The sequence below is a fragment of the Falco biarmicus genome, chromosome Z, assembly GCF_023638135.1.
Source record: "Falco biarmicus isolate bFalBia1 chromosome Z, bFalBia1.pri, whole genome shotgun sequence".
Classification (NCBI taxonomy): Eukaryota; Metazoa; Chordata; class Aves; order Falconiformes; family Falconidae; genus Falco; species Falco biarmicus.
The window spans coordinates 36,935,369-36,953,270 of NC_079311.1; the positions used below are offsets into that span (position 1 = coordinate 36,935,369).

General features: G+C 38.5%; 1 protein-coding gene across 2 annotated transcripts in view; it reads left to right on the forward strand.

Moving 5' to 3' along the window:
* ROR2 (receptor tyrosine kinase like orphan receptor 2) overlaps window positions 1-17,902 on the forward strand; it is a 154,396-nt gene that overhangs the window by 56,191 nt on the left and 80,303 nt on the right. Inside the window, exon 1 of one of the 2 annotated variants that reach the window (XM_056325467.1) lies at window positions 10,560-10,643. The exons of the other annotated variant lie outside the window; for it this stretch is intronic. The gene's annotated coding sequence lies outside the window, so the exon portion shown is untranslated. Of the gene's footprint in view, window positions 1-10,559; window positions 10,644-17,902 lie in introns of those variants that run through there. 2 annotated transcript variants of the gene reach the window in all.

The following is a 17,902-nucleotide window of genomic DNA, read 5'->3' on the forward strand; positions in this document are numbered from 1 at the left end:
TGGCCTCTGTGACATAGACTGTTTATAGCAGATACTGTGCTGGTGGCTGAAATTTAGTCCTGAGCATCATCACCAGGATACTGCAGGCACCAAGCACAGATTCTTACATTGGGAATATTTCTATACCCATTAACCAGAGAAATAATAATCTGCTTTCATAGAATGATGCACCTGAGGAAGCTGAGCATTGTTCAGCTGGGAGGAATACATGAACATAATGACTCCCATGTGCTATATAAGCATTAATACAGTGTATATATGTATATATGCTGTTAGAGGAGTTCATTTTCTTCCAGAAATTGTTGTTCCATCCACTTTTGAGAAGTCTTTTGTGTGTACAGGCAGAAAAGTCCTTATACGGATATATACTTGATATATATCAATCAGAGCTGTACAAATGGGCATGCAGTGCTTGACTGTAACAACCAGCAGGCTGTAACAATGTGTCAGAAAGAAGCTGGGATTTAAAATATGGGATGTTTATAACCACAGGTTCTTGTATGTACACTGACTTTACTGAAATTGCCTGTGACTCACTTTGAGCAGATCTGGATCAGTAATATGCACTTTTTCAACAATTAACTTAGTCACATTAATGTGAATAGCTTTTTTTTTTAAAAAAAATAATTATAAATCCTAATGTTTTCCAAGGCTCTGTTTAAATACTCTTAAAACATTTGCTTATTTTTCTGGTTAAGAAATGCACCTGTTTTCTAAATATTTCTATTTTCTGGTATTGGTATGGTCATCAGATCAGATCACTTCTGTTTCCAGAGCAGTTTCTGACATCTTTTACGGCTAACCTGCTGCCCTTTTCAACTGTCTATAATAAGACTTCATTTTACTTTCTTAAATCCTTGTAATTTCTCTTCAGAGCACTCTTTCTGTTCCCCTTCGGTTCCCCCTCTCTTCAGTTTTGGCTTTAAATCTTTCCTGGTCCTCCTCTGCATCACATTCCAGAGATCCTGCTATGTTGTCTCTTTACAAGATGTTGAATTGTAAGATTATGTAGTTACCACCTTCTCCTGAGTCCAGTAAGTGGCTTTTTAAAAAAATACATTGAATATTCTCTTTACCTTAAAACCCCTTTGTACACCAGAGATACGATTTCTTCTGCCTTTATCTGTGTCTTTAAGATGTATTATATTACCACTCTGCTGTTTTTCTTTCCCCCTGAAGTATGCTTTCTGTAACATTTTTGTCCCAGTTCATTTTGCCTAGTTACTCTGTGTGTAAAGCCCTCTAGAAAAATACAGTTATGTAGTAATTCCTCTGACAGTTGTGCTTCCTTTAGGTCTTCACATCTTCCTTTCTCTGAAGATATTTGTGTAGTCTGTCTATTGTCTGGTATTAAATTCTGAGCTTCTTAGGTTAAGACTGTAATATTTCTTCATTCTACAAATAGGTTTTTTTACCCAAAGTTAGTTTTCCCCTCTTCTTCCTTTGCAATAAAAAGCTTTGTGTTGCAAACAAATAGAAAATTCTAGTGACAACTGAGACAAGATAGTGGCAGAACTGTGTCCAAGAAGAGTTCCACTTAAAAACAATCCTTCTTCTAAGCTTATATGAGGATGACTTCCTTGGTGTACTCTGCATTACCAAGTTGAGTAATGCAGAAGGACTTGAAAGAAAAATGTTTAAGCTAAATGAAAGCCTCCAAGTTATCAATTTAAGAGGCTGGTGTTCGTTTGTGTTAGATGTTCATCTCCCAAATGTCTTGTGTTCTTTGTGTTAATACTTCAAGATTCTAGGTTTTTTTCTCTGGTGCTGCACCATTTTATATACAGTTGTAACAAATCAAGTTAATTCTGTAACTTGGTACAGATTTGGCATAATGGTATTTTGGTCCTTTTGATTTAATACAACTCTGGACTACTGGTAATAGTGTTCTCAGTTCTGGATAAATTGTTAATGAGACGTGGTTTCATATATCTTTCTGCAGCTGAATTAATGTGTAGGAAGTGTTGCTTTCCAGGGTTAGACTTGCACATCTGCTTCAACTGTGAGTGGTCAGAAGTGTGACCTGAAGAGTTACGGGGCTGCCAATCTCACTCTGTACTGATTTCGCTGCTGAAACTATTGGAAACTGTTGAAAGGCCTGTAATTGTGCTTGGGTTTTTTTCTCAGGCTATGAAGGTAAGCCTTGCTACCATGGAATTATTTTAACAACTGAGCCTTGTATATAAAAGGATCAGTGATAAAATTGTTTTTCTGATAGCCTGGTAAAAAGGGTATTTCAGTTTAGATGTTCACATCTTGCTTTTCATTGTAGAAGTTCATTTAAGCTGTTTCCCTCCTCCCCTTCTTGCTTAGACATAGCCATCTAAATTTTCCATAGCTGCATTGTTGATGGCTCTTTCTTTCATCCATTACTGGTTTTGCAGCTGTTCTGGCATTTCCTCCTGAAATTATTCTGCTTTGAAAGGTCTCTGATGAAAATATTTCCAAACTATTATGAAGTTAACTCCTGTAACCTAGTGTTAAAGATGTGCTTTGCAGGGGTAGGGGTAGTAGATTGAACACACGTATATTATAGGCTGTAGGTAGGAGGAGGTAGCAGTGGTGCAAGACCATTCCTGGGGGGTCCATCAGTGGACCACAACAGAACTGGATGCCCCCAAAAGACCACAGCCCATGGGCAGCCCAGGCCAGGTCAGAAACAACTCTGAAAGACTGGAACCCAGAGGTGGCCCACGCTGGGGCAGGGGCATCAAGGAACAGAAGGGCAGAAACCATCATGTTAAGCTGCAACAAACTATTAAGCATATGGCAGCAGAAAACAGGATAGCAGACAAAAACCATTACGTGCACCCTGTCAACTTCCTATACTGCTTTTCGCCTTGCCAGAGCCGTGTGAATGGATTGAGTTTAATCTGTGGCGAGTATTAGGCAAACTGAGACTGGGAAAGGACAACGATATTTCTTTATATTTTTTATATATATTTAATATATATATATTTATATTTGAAGTAAGTGTTTGTTTAAGAGTTTCTGTACATCCTTTTTCTCAATGCTTAAATCAGTTATCAGAAGTTTGTGTTGCACGGCAGAAACTAACTGCAGTAAAATTTCCCAATTCCAGTTTTGCCTACAACAGGATTTTATTCTGAAAAAAAAAATAAATACAGTTTTTCTCCAAGTGAAGAAGTCAAAGTACGGGTAGAAAAATAAATGGAGTGAGACTGTGTAGCACAATTCACTTTGTATTCTAGCCTGTTTGATGATTAAAAAAAGTTTCAGGCAGTGGTGTGTAACTGTTTAACACTCTGACCTATGCTAGGTTTTCTTCATAATTCTTCAAGCCTGGGAAATTGCTGTGAAGGCATTTAAAGTATGTAGCTTAATGATTAAGTGCTTTGCTTTTGGGTGCAGGCACTACTTTAATTTTAGTTTTCACTGTGGTAGTGATACAGGGAATACTGGCAGCGTGTTTCTCCACAAGCGTCCCTGGCGAGAGAACTCTGTGGTGTCCTGCAGCAGTACCTCTTAAGTCGCTTGAATGCCTTTCTCTTTGGGGAGGAACCAATTTCCTTCTCTTCATTAAAGGGTAGTACTGTGGTACATTGCAAGACATTTACCCATTACAGTGCTGGTTCAATTGCATTGATCAGGAAGTGTCTTCTGCATTAAGGTACAAGGATTATTCTTACAAGAAGTCTTTGAGGGTGTAGTGACTTTGACAGGAGAGTATGCGATAGTGTTAACACAGTGTCGGAAATTAAAAAATCATACACGCCTGTGTTTTCATTCTTGTAGACCTAATTTTGATTTGAATGGAGATGCAGAGAATAAGTATAGGGAGAAGAAAAACAGGAGGTTAATAAACCATGTAATATGTTATAGTACCTTCCTTGTTTGTCTGCTCAACCTCACAGACCCGTATGATATGTATAGTAAAATCTCGCACCAAATCTTAATCCTAGCACCATTATCTGAGGCCTAAATTTAGCCTTTGAGTATTCCTTTCTTAGCCCACCCATAAACAGAGAAGTTGTTGCCGGCAGACATAAGGCAGAGCAACATTCTTGGGTTGAACTGGAAAAGCAATCATTTCCTGGCAGAGAACACACTTGATCAAGTTATAAAGTGGTTTCACTTGAACAGAGCCCATGCTATCAACTTTTATTAGGGTACTGTTTATCTTGGGCCTTGTGGGAGTAAAGAGAAATGGAAATTTTAGGTTAAACCCTTGTGCTGCATCTAAAGGTTTGTGCCTTTATGATATATGGGACTGGGGAGAAATGTTTTATTTAATTTTGAAATTACTTTCTTTTCAATTCCGAAAGTGCCTCTTGTCAAAACAATGTGTTAAAAATGTAGAAAAAAGGAAGAGTAATTCTATTTCAGAAGCCCACTGCTGCTTTGGTAGATGGGCTTAAGAATTAGGTTATGCATGTGTCTGAAAGGTAAGCTGCATGCTTTCAGAAAGAAAAAGGGGCTGTATACAGGTTTTATTACAACCCTAAAAGCTATGAACTACGTGCTGTAGAGCAAAGGTTGTATGTTGCTGTGGCCTAGCTGAGAAAAAGAGTGGTGGCTGAGATTCACCAGGTCTATCTAAAGATCTAAATCTAAAGATTCTTCACCTTTAGCCTCTTCATCCCTGTGCCTAAGTCATCACTAAGCCATCAATCAGCCAAAGATTGTCATCTTCAGGTGTGTCTTCACTGCAGCTAAGTCTTCACCAGAGGTGCTGGGATCAGCTAATCTGGTCTTTTCAGAGCAGTGTTTGGATGTCTCCAGGTAACACGCCCCAGAGCTCCGGTGCTGTAAGCACTGAGCAGAGCCACCCAAGCTGGTCTTGCACTGAATTAGCCCACGTTCAGCACATGTATACATTTGATGTTGGAGTGAAGCTGGTGTAATGTTGCTGCTGCTAAAAGGGGCCATCACATTCCCCTCTGTCCCCAGCTGTTCTCCTCTGGTGTGTTTCTGGATCAGCATTTTTTCCAGAATTTCATGTGAAACAGACAAACCAGGACCCTGTGGCTGAGGTGACATGCCTGTCACCTTCTTGGTCAGGCAAGACCCATCTGGGGTATATCCTGCTTGGGTCAGTTCACATCTGCAGGATGAAGTGTGAAGCACATTGCTGGCTTCTTATTTCCTCCTACTTCTGGCGTTAACCACTATGGCTCTTGGTGGTCATATTCTGTACTGTCTCAGGGACTCCGTTTTCACAGCCAATAAGTTGTAACAGGGATCAGCTGGAAGGGAAAGAGTGGAAGTCCAAATTCTTTATGAGCTGTTGAACCCAAGGGGAAAAAAGCAGGTTTCCTAGGACTGTACGGAACCTCCTGCATCTCTGAGCGGTTTTCTGCTGTTGAAGGCACTGTGCCATATAGTCCCTTTCTTAAACTTATCTAAGTCTTTATGAAGAACAGCTAATATTTTCTTGCCTCTGTTACTCACATTGGAAAGGCTGTTCCAGCACTTGATTGCTTTAACAGGTAGGAATCTTCAGTTTTGAGCGTAAGTTTATCCATTGCTTGTTTGTGTCTATTCATTTTTGTGCAAGCAGTTACTTCTCATCCTGGGCTTACTTTCCTTCAACTTTCCAGCAGACATGAATTCTCTTCGATTTTGTTTTGACTGGAAACAAGCAAATCTTACTTCCATGTATTCCATAAGTACTGTCTCTCATTTCCTTTTCCTGCATCTTTTTTATTTTCTGTTTCATTCTTTAATGTATGTGATATTAATTCAAGGTTCTATGTAAGGTACACAACATCACTATTTGCTCTGCAGTGTTGCAGTGTTGCACCTGATATGTTTAAGGTTTTTAGTTTCCTATTTCACATCTGTGTTTTACTAGTGCATTCAGGTTCATCTTCACCTTAATTAAATTATGATTCCTCAGTATAGTATGGAATTTTATGTTAGTCCTAACTCCGTGATCTCTTAATTTTGATATTGATTCATTCTATTTTTCTGATCCAGACCTTAAGGTCATTCTTCTTGGGCATTTTACAGTGCCGTCAATGTGCATTGTGATTATGTGATTTCAGCATCAAACTTCTGACATTTGTTCCAGCTTTACTAGTGAAAATATTAAGCAAGACTGGTCCAAGCACCAGTCTGTGTGGGATCTCCCTAATGTTCTCCTGCCAGTCTTAAAGTCATTTTGCCTGTACTTAATGCCATCTCTTTTTCAGCTTGTTATTGTAGTGCCTCATTGTTCATCTGACACTGTGTAAATTTCCATATATCAAATGCTTTAGTTAAGCTAAACTAGAACACATTGTTTATAAAATCAGTGTTGTTATTAGAGAAGGATACTGGGCAAAACTGGTAGAATTATTAAAGATCCTATGGTGTAATTAATTTAGTTTGCAATTTATCTGCATACAAGTATTCTTCCCTTAAAAATCTGTTCCAAAGCCTTGCCCATTAAAGAAGTCCTGACCTGGAAATGCCAGAATTACATTTTGATTCCCTCTGATTACACTCTGAATCCTAGCTGTATAAGGCACAGTCCTGTCAATTACATCTTTTGCATATCTGATTGGTTTTCTCATTCATATTAGGACTTTCCCCTTGATTTCCATCCTCTGCTTATGGATTTTTATTTACCTGTTGCTGTACACTTATATGCCTGATTTACCTTCCTTTGTGCGTTAGGTGTAGAAATTACAGATGCATCTCAGCCTTTTCCTCATTGCTCAGTCAGCCTGACTCATCAGTCACACCAGCCTTACTCAGAGAAAATTGTTTCCCCAGGTTTTTGAGCAGAGCTGAGCTGCTTGTTCTGCTTGTCTTTACATTGCACCTAGCTTTTCATGGCTGGTTTCCTGAAAACACAAAGGTAAATCCAATTCACAGAAGAAATGCTACTTCCTGTACTATCCAAGTCCTTATAGCAAGGGTAATTGCAAGGCCTCTCTGTTGTCCCTCCCCTTCAGAAAAGGAAGGGGAGCAGTAATGATTGTCAAAATAAATTTAATCATGTAAGGGTTTTGTTGTGCTGTGGCACTGCCTTTGTTTGGTCTTTTGAGACAGTGCTTCTGTGACTCTGCTGTTTCATGAATTGCTGTTTTCCTTTCCCCGTGTCCTTTAGAGAAAGGAAGGAAGGTGCCTAGAGTGTAGGTAACTCTGCCAAAACTGCAAAGTCAATTTTCAGTTACTGTGTTAAGGCAAGTATTATCTTAGAGGAGGCTGAGCTGAAGTGTGATGCACAGGTAAGGAGCTACATACAGTGAGATATTTAAGTTTTCTTAAGAACATTGTCAAAACGTGGATCAAGGAGCACAAAGAAAGTGGTGAAGCTACCTCTGAAGGACCAGCAGTGAAGCCTTTGCAGTCTTTTTTATCCAGAATTGTCAGCAGTATGATATACTAGATCAGGGGCCCTCAAACTACGGCCCGCGGGCTGGATACGCCCCCCCAGGGTCCTCAATCTGGCCCCCGGTATTTACAGACCCCCCCGACCCCCCCCCCTGCCGGGGGCTGGGGGGGGAAACCAAGCAGCCACAGATGGCTGCCTGCCACTGCATCCGCGCCGGCCCCCTGGTTAAAAAGTTTGAGGACCCCTGTACTAGATCTTTACTGGATGATTTATCTGCACAGCATTAAGTTCATAGTGTTTGCCTTCCATATAGCACAGAAAAAGTTTCGCAGCAGATGCAGGCTTATTTTTATGATATAGTCTACTTCTTACTGAATAATTACAAAGCTCTTTCCATAATATTCTTTCATCTTTGGGTGGGTGAGGATATATTTCCTGCCTTTATTACCTGGAGAGTAAGCTATTGCTATGTGCCATGCTTGGATCAAAGCAGAAGATTGTTGCAGTTGGTGCAACATGTAGTTCTTTAGTTATGGACTTCTCATCAATCTTTCATATGTATTTCATCTAGCTGATCATCTATTTTTTTCTATAGGCGGTCGGTTCTTGTAGTGTTGGCATCTTTGAATATTTATTGTATCTCTGCTTTGGATATCGCTGGATTAGATGTCTAGTTAAAGCAAGGCTTTTGATACCACTGTAAGTTTTAAATCAATGTTTGATCAAATTTACTGTTGATCACCTACTTTGAAATTGCTTGCAGTTCTCTTCCTGGGTAGTATATATTTTCGATGACCCTGTTAAGGAAGTTAGGTATTCTAGTGTGAATATTTAATAAATTTCCCTGAATCACAGTGGAGGTTTGGTACTGTTCTCATCTGCAGAAAGTGAAATGAGGTGTCACAGCAATGGAATTGATATAAATACTTATGGCAGCAAAAGTAAAAATCAATCACTACTTTTTGAGGGTCTGAAGTGGGAAGAGGAAATTGTCAGTAGGTGAAAGAATGCTCACCAGTAAAATTCTCTTACCAATAGCATTGTTAACTTGCTTATTATGGAGTAAATAATATTCAGCTTTCTACATAAAGATGATACTTAATATCATGTTTCTGTTTTCTGGGAGAAGTGTGAAGGACAGTCTGTGTTCAATTACTATGTGTATTAGGGTGGTTAAGTAGCCTCTGATCTTTGACTTTCCTTTAGAAGGCTGTGGAGAAAGGGCCACAGATGGTGAGGAGGAATTCTCATTAGGGCACTGTTGCAGAGAGTCTATGAGAATCCAGAACAATGTGTTGCACAGAGTGACAGCAATGCAGAAAGCAACCAAAAAAGAGTGACCTAAAGGGAGAATATAGTGGATAGGGAGCTGTGAAAGGGAAGAGAGGAGTCCAAAACAAGGAACGAGAGACTGTGGTGGACAGTGTGAATAGGTTTAGCTGCCTCCCCATCAGAGGAGGGCATGAGGTAGAGGGGGTAACAGCAACCTTTCACATCCTAAATGAGAACATAGGTAAATGACATTTCCTTCTGACAGTAAATTTGCGTTTTGTGTTTCTTCAGCTTACATTTTTAACCTTACAGTGATGAAAGGTGAAGAGCTGTAGGTTCTCTGGCCTTTCTCAGCTCAAGTTCCATTTTTAAACAAGAAGTTAAAAAAACCAGTGTGATTTATTATAGTTTTGGTGCCCTGTCACTAGAAAAGTTAATCTTTGTAAGAGGTTTGCTGTATCCAACACAGTCCATAGACACCTGGAACCAAACTAACATAAATACATACTTATTTTAATGAATCCATAGAAATATTTTATTTTTTTTCTCAAGGTTTTTTGTTTTATTTTGAAGATCATAGTTACTAAAAGATGAGATTTTAAATGAAGAGCCTCTTTTCTAAAGGTGGGATGTTTCTAAGCCATCATATCAGTGATCCCGCATGCATGAGTGTAGCTGAAGTGACAGAAGAATGTTCTGTGGAGAGGAAGGATCGAAATTCTTATGCTAACTTCACTGGGGGTGAAAATATTCTGCCTTATTCTACTTTTAAATATATACATTGCTTTACTTGGAACACAGAATAAAAATAGACCCTCTCACCTGATTTCACCTGTATCTCAGACCAGTGAGTGTTTCTGTGTACTTCATCACAGCCCAGGGCATCCTGGGCAGGCGATGAAGTACAGTACTCTCTCTGGCAAGATGTTCTTCATGGGAAGACTGTATAGTTTTGTGGCCATATCCTTTTCTGGCAGTGCTATTCTGCACTGCAGCCATTGCTGCTTATTCCGATCTCTGGAGATCCCATGTGCACCTGTGCAGTGAACTGGGTTGGAAGAGTGATTTATATTAAAAATAACCTTCCTCCCCGCTCCCCCCACCCCCCCTCCTTTTCTGGGTTATTTTTAACCTGGTTAGTTGCTTAATTCAAATCACAGTGTGGCTGGATAGACAGTTACACTGCTACCATAGACATACTGAGAAAAAAAGGGTCAGGACAGGGGAGGTAAAAACTGTTTGAGACAGTGTGACCTCTGAAGCAAAGGTCTCTGAACATGCTCGAGAAGGGCTGGGCTGGCAATCAGACTACATAGAAACACTTTCATGTAGAACAGTCTTTTCTGTGATTTGGGAAAATATTTTGCTAGGTTGTTACGGATGTGTATGTGCCATTAATAGATACGAATGGATTGAAGGGGGCTCAGAGAAAAACAACACAAATAATCGGACCCTGTGTATATGTGTACAAATGCATGAGGAGGATTGGTTAGATGTGAGCATTTTGAGGAAGCTGTGATGGCATATGGCATAGGAAGGTGCAAGCTCAGAAATACTTCTGTGGTGTAAGCATCACTGTTAGTAAGGGGTATGGTAAAATAATGAAGCATGACAGTAAACCTTTTTTTTTTTTTTTTTTTTTTTTTTAACTGTCAATGTATCAATGTAATGCATTGTACCATCAGAAGATTTCTGTCACCGTCAGGAACAGTTTCTCAAGGGAGGTCCCATTTCTTGGAACTCATAAAACTGAGCTGAATAAATACTAGAAAACATAGTATATGCAGAAATTCTTCATTGGCAGAGGTGTGAATGACTGTTACATATTTACATTTCTTAGCAACTGTGAATTGTAGGTAGCAAGTGCTGTTGAAGACCACAGAGGAATTTCAGATGGGAAATTCAAAGTAAATGCAGAGCATGCTGTGCAGTTATATTATTGGCCATGCCTACTACATTTTATCTGCCTGTTTGTTCCTTCATAGTGCAAGCATTCCTTCACTATGGTCAACTGTGAATGAGATACTGTGCTGGATTCCAGTGAGGCTTGAGGCTTGTAAACTCTGGAAAGCAACTGACATTGGAGGTCAGTGTGTTATAACATTTAACTACACTATCTGCTTATAACAGGAACATCCTTGTGTAAACAGAGATGCTGCTGATTGGAAAATTTGGAGGCAGAAATTTTCAGCTAGTTTCCTGAACAATGGTGGAGTGGTTTGTAGCCTTTCTGTTGTTCATAATAGAGCAGACACAGGAAAGTGTAATCCTGTACGGAACCATCTGTACAGATTTTCAGCCCTCTCTAGAGTACAGGTACTTGTCAGTCTTGGCACTCTAGTACTGTAAATAACTGATAGACTTTGATCTTTTCAAGCAGTGTGCATGAGTATCTCATAATTTATTTTAGTTTTTTGTTTGCAACAGTAAATACTGTTAAAAAGTACTCTTCCACTTCATGTCCTTATGTTTCTATTCAGGTCTGTTGCTCTTGTGTATTTAATAGTACAAATAATGACAATGAAATTGAAGGGCAAATCTGAATGAAATTTCACCTACAGTTTGGGCTCATGCCCATATCCTGGTTCTGATCGTGCCTGGCTTTAATTATGCTGAATTCCTGGAAGCTGCTATTAGACCATTCCATTCCCAAATGGTCAAAGTATCATGAAATCAAATTACCTTGTAAGGTTATGTCTGCTTTTGACTCAGTACTGGAAAAATTAGGTTGCATTTGTTTTTTGTATCAAACTCTAATTTTCTTCAAGGCACTAAAGAGGACTAGATGTTAGGCTTGCTTTTTAACCCATCTGTGTTAAATATACAATATGGAGATATGGTTTGAATGTAATTGGTTATGTTTTATGTGTAGCTATGGAATTTGAGACTCGTCTAATAATTTTCCCTTTAAACAGACTTTCTGAAGTACCAGCATGGTTTACTGCCTTCCTTGAAGACTGCATAATTTTAGATTCCTCACTTTCATCCCCCCTGTTTCTCATTCTTCTTGTGTGTTAGCTAATCCTGACATTTTCTTAATTTAAAGACCAATTCATAACTTGAGTTGCATTTAGTTACGTGAATAATTCTGTTGATTGTAACTCAATGTGAAGGCCCTTTGCAGAGTCAGCTCTTGACTGTATTTTCTCCTGATAGTCTTCTTTAAAATGGATATGTAATAAATAATATCCATTTTATCCTCTTTATGATTACGTGTTACTGGTCTAGTTTGTATGTAGAAGGATGAAAGGTGAAATATGTTGGGCTTGTCCTGACTTTGATAGCTCTACCAGCACAGGTATTCCTATGTTGGTATATTTTAAATTCCCTCCAATTCCCATAACAAATTAAAATGGCAGGTTTTATTGTGTATTTAAATGGTTCTTGTAACAAAGAAAATTGTGTAAGTTAACTGCTGCTAGTATTGATTGTGCATATTGACTCAGTTGCCTTTCTCTGTAATGCAGTGACCAGTCAGACCATAACAATAGTATGGCTTGAACAAGAAACAGTAGCTTGTGTTAGCAGTAGGTTAAGTTAGGTTTATTCTTGTTCCTTTCAGAAACTCTTGGCCATCGCAGAACAGACGGCGTTAGGAGGATATCAGAGTCACCTGGTCAGATTAGCTTGCAGAACCCACATTTGATGCCACAACTTCAAAGCTTACTTTAATTTCATGAGCCACATAAACCATAAAGAGTGGTTTGGCTAGTAAATTAGACTTTTCTTTTAGACTCTAGCGCTTTACTCTGTGCTTGGTTTATTTTTACCTTTTGTATCCAAGGATTTTAAACTAAGCACTACAGTTTTAATTTCGCTGAGCTGAAATGCAGGCATTGTTTACAAAGTTACTTAATCATGTTATATTTCTTTATTCAGCTAGTTCTGAATTCAGCGTATTCCCTAGTGTTGTAGCAGTGTATTATTAATAGTCCTCATTGCTGTATCTGGTTCAGGATATTTGCTATGTACAATTATTCCACTATTTGTAAGCTACTTGTAATCATGAGATAGAAGCAGTTAGGCTGATACCTAAGTTACTGTCTGATGTAAAAGAACAAACAAAAATGTGGTATTTTGATGTATGTGTGGTATGTCGTGCCACATGTTTCTGAAGACCATGATGATTTACTCCTGTAAAGTATAGGTTGCCCCTCTTGTGTACAAATGAATGTATTTCTTGAGATACAACTGATACTATATTAATTGGGCAGGTACTTACAGATATTGGAAGGGAATACTTAACTAACTTAATTTCTTAATTAAACAATTAGCACAATGAAATTTCAGATCAGCAGGGATTGAATCCTTCCCCTTATTCAGGGCACTCTGAACACTACAGCAGCTAAAACCAGATTTCAGAAATCTTCCGTGCTTTGCAAGGTTTCTGTTGCTACGTTGCTAAAAGCTATTCAATTGCATTCTGTGGCCCTCTGTATCTAAAGCACATGCAATTTTTGCAAGGGAAGGCAGGTAAACTCTTCCATTTAAGGTGTTTTTTTGATATATGTAGATACAGGAGCCTACTGTTTGGCTGTGTTGTTATTAAACATGCTAAGATTGAGTCTTGTGTAGAGAGGAAAAAAACCCAAAACCAATGTCTGGAAAACAGCCTTCAATAACCTTTGCTGCCAGAATAGCCCACTAATTACAAACACATGGAAATATTTATAAAGAGCAGGGCATGGGCTCAAAAAACGACTGATCTCCTGCTCTGGTTCAGCATATATGAATGACAGCCCTTAGTAACCCTGTTCCCTGTCAAAGCAGGTCTGCTTCATCAAACTGTGACAAAGTACAGCTGCTCTGCAGGCAGTAGGCACCCCAGATTATTTCAGTGAAAATAGCTTACGCTATGGGAACAGATTTTGGAAAAAGTTACCTTGCTAAGAATTCAAAAGGACAGTTTAGTTTCTGTCATCTATTACTCCACTGTGTTTGGAAACTTGAGGAGAATTTGCAAATCTTCTGGAGTTCTATTACCTTTCCCAGTTTTACCTGATGCTTATCAAGAATAAGTAATGGCTGTAATACAGAGGTTGGCCTCTGCACTGCAGGGTCCTGACATCACAGCCTTAAAGCACTGAACACCCAGTTCATTTTCTCTTCCCTTATGAACCATTCTCCTCTGGAAGGGTCATGTAAGTATAAAGAGAACATGGAAGAATGAGAAGAATAAAAAAAGATTGTCAAGTTTCTAGTTATTTTCATGTAAATAATAGTTAAGAAACTATTGTTTACATGAGTACACTGTGCAAGGGCTGTGACATTTTTTTTGTTGTTGTTTTTAATGTAAAGTCATGAGTACAATAAAGATGTGTAATTACAATTCCTCTGCAACATCACTGTTGAACAGTGAACATGACTTCCATTTTTAGCGATGTTCAGTACGTTCTGGGGACGATTTTCATTCATTTTAGGGAAAATATCATAGATTATTACAGATGAGGGTTTTTTAAGCAGGTGCCCAGAATTTAGGGTGCTGTCATGAACATCACTCTGGTTCCATAATGTCTTTTGGTGTCTACAGAACTACTTCTGAAATCTCAGGAGGACTGCAAACAACTCTTAATGGTATTTGGCATTTGTTCAGCTACCTCTGTCATCACCCGAAAGTACAAAGTTACTTTCACATACTTGACAGCAAAGAAGGTTTTGAGAGAGAGGTTCAAGCTGTTGTTTTAGTGAGGGCCATTTTATTTTACCCCTGCTGAAAAATCTGGACTATTTGTGCTGTAACTGAATTTCCTTACAGTTAAAAGGCAAGTAGCATGTCTCCTTTCTTGCTGAAGATGTGAGTGTATGCTTTCAGTCAGAAATATAAGTGGGCTATGAAACAGCTTGTGTTTTGCTTCTTCTGCTCTTCTTGCTGTTATTTTTCATAATGTGTGTGACGCACATGATGCAGTGGAGGCCACATTTCCTGCAGGTCTGAGGTAGTGACAGAAAAATGGCATGCAAGAGCTTGAAAAGAAGAGAACACAACTGTCTCTATAGCTCTCATGATAGCTCCCAGATGTTCTGGCTTTGTACTGCCAGCTTTCCGAAGACCTGGATGTTAAAGTTTCCCTGCTGTGTGTATGGGTTGAGTTCTGTCATAACTTCAGGCTTGGTACTTATACAGATGGCATCTGTTTGCAGGGTATGCTCTGAATTATTGCTTATGTTTCAAAAACTCTGGAAAGCACATAATTCTAATGCATATAAATATCTGAGGTTAGAGTCTGATTTGTTCATTATATGCCTAATCTGTGCATTGTACTTACAGTTCTTGTAGTGTTTGAAGTAGTGCTACAGTGTCAGGAATTCAAGTGTCCCATATACTGCTGCATCAGTAGTGATTATTTAAATGTATATTATTATTGTTGTTGTTAATCATTAATATTGTTAATTATTAGAATGATTTAATGTTTATTACCAGTAAGTTTCTCACTGACTTCAGTGCCTTTGCTTCTGATAAAAGTTTGCATTAAAAAAATGCTGGAAGTTGTTGTAGTGTAACCGATCTTCAGAGCTTTTATTGGTGTGCTGGACTGTGTAGCCTTGAAAAAGACATGATGACTCTCAATTTACTGAGAATCGCATAAGTTTTCTTTCTGTTTATGTAGACTTTTGCTTTTGGATATACAGTGACTAAAATTAGGCATATAGCAGAGAAAGAGAAACAAATGATCCTTACCATGTAAGCTTGTGAAAGAGACAAAATACTGCATTTGTTGGAACAGAAGCTTGGGACACAAATTAATTTCTTAACACACAGCAAATACTGGTTAAAGCAGTTAAAAGCGTAATTTCTAGCCAAATGAATAAGAGAAAATAATAAAAATATTTTTCATTCCATTAATGTTTTGGAATTGAAATGAATGAAAAAAACTGTCGGGAGAAGATTGAGTGTGGCATTACACAAAATTACGCAAAAGGGAAATACCCATTTGTCCTCCAGGATGCATACCTTTCCTATGTTAGAGCCACAGAGCGTTCTTCCTCTTCTGCTAAGTGGCCTCTGCCTCAGGAATCCTCACCTATGTGAGGATCATGGCCAATACTGAATGGGAATTATCTGTTGTTACTTTAATTTTGGTTGCTTTAAGCATCTAAGGTTTTCTTCTTCTTCAGAGTATTTAGTTGATGTAGCTGGTGTTTTCCACATTCCAGTCCAGTTGACTACTGTGAATAGTTTACTGGAAGTCATTTCTACAATGAACACTTGTCAACACACACATAAACATGGGGTCCTAACCAGCAAGAATTTTTAATCACATAATTCATAATTTATCAGTATTCTTCTGTTGTTTTCATTTCCCACCTGTCTACCTTTACACCTGTTAAAGGTGACTAATGTTTTTCAGAGTTGTTTTTCTTAAATGTAAGAGGCATAAAGCTGGATGTGAGAAAGCAGAGTGGAAAAGTGCTATCAATGTGTAATGTCCATGTGTAGAACACAGAAAGATCAGAAATAGATTAGTCTGGACCCTTAGAAACAAAAACAGCTTTTGCATTTTTTATGAAATTACTTTTTGCTTCTAACTTTTGTAGCTCATATAGTTTAGCAGTTGTATATCTCTATTGCAGCAGATGAGAAAATTCTCCCTTTCCTAGAGCAAGGCCTTCTGAGCTACACTGTCATCTGGGAAGTAACTACATTCTGATTTTTTAACATTTTTAACATATTTGACTTTTTAAAAACATTTTTAATGCAATCTGAGTTTTAAAAATATTTTACAGCTCTTCAAGAGAGAAAGAAGTATTTTATTTGGGAGCCCATATTCCTGAATAATTTATGCTGCCTTTCGGGTCTTCACATCAAGGAAGAGTGAGGTGTACCAAACATCTGTGTAGTCAGAAAATAGGAATGTTCTTTGGAAGCATTACTGAGTTTAAGCTATTCATTAAGAAAAACATTCCTAAATGCAGTTTTAGAAAGTATTTTATAAAATTTGAAATATTATTCTATACTGCTAAGCCGTATGTGAATTTCAGAGTCAACAGCTGTATTTTCATTATTTGATATTATCTTTAGCAAATGAAAAACCAACCAACCAACCAGCACCTCGCTCCCTTCCCCCCACCCAAGAGCCCCAATCCCAAAAAACCCCAACACCCCACAACAATCCAAAACAACAACAAAACCCCCCACTGTTGAATAAAGAATACAGAAATACCATTCTGGAATAAATGAGTTCTTGTTTTCCTAATTATTGAGTAAAATGAGTTTGTTTAGATGTGAAAGTTTAAGATCGGTAACACTAACTTACTGTTGTGGCACACATCTGAACAGTTAGAAGAATTCATTGTAAAGGTTGAAATTCGTATACGTTTTTGTTGACATTCTTGGAAAAAAGTCAGACTTCAAGTATGACGGGGAAAATTATGATTTTTTTTTTAAGAAAGGGTTTTCAAAGACTGGATTCATTTAGTTTGGCAATAGCTACAAAATGAACATGTATTTAAAAAAGCAAAGACTTAAGTGATCACAGCTTTTGGCTCTTGGGGAGAAGGAAATGCCTTTAAAAATTCCATATTGCAACAAAGTTCATTCTCTGCCTCCTCCCTCTTTCTAGCCCCTATTTAATGTTGTGTGGAACATCTGTTTGAAAAAAGGCTAGAAACAAGTCTGTTAACCCTTCAGCTGATAGATGTCCAGGTTTATTGTGAGATGGTTATTTTCTTGGAGGACTACTGTGTTTTGGGGACCTTTAACTGCTTTTACCTCTTTCTGCCTTTCTCTCACCACCTTTATTTATTTTTTTTATTTTCATTTAATATGGGAAACAAGAGAAATGAGAGAAGAAGAGCATACATTGCACAGTTTTTCACTGCTTTAGGGGAAACAACAAACCATAATAAAGCTAGTGAGAAATAGGTGCATTACGGAGCGCCTTTCCTTTACTGTCTTTGTTTTGGCTGTAAAGGTCTAAAAGAACTTTTCTGCATCTCTGAGTGACACTTTGTGAAGAGGTGCCTTGTGCCTGCAGTGCAAACATGTTCTGGATTTCAGTAGTTGTGTAAAGGTGGAGACACTTGACAGGAGACTGAGAAATGAGGCTGCAACTTTGTATGTGGACATATTTTAAGAGCAGAGCCTATCCAGTGGATAAGCGTGAGGCATCCCTGTAACCTGCCAGCTGGGGATTCACAAATAACATAGATGATCTTCTGGACCTGCAGCCTGTTCTGTTTTCTTAAGCCCGGTGTCTTCTCAGCCTTTGCATAAGTATTCCAGGTTGCATGTTTGTCTTTAACCATGGCTCTTTGTCCAAGAGCTGACTCCTGTATCTCTTATTTCTGATGCCTGGGGCCTGGCTACCTTTTGCTGGGAGTCCATAACATGTCTCCTGCTGCTGC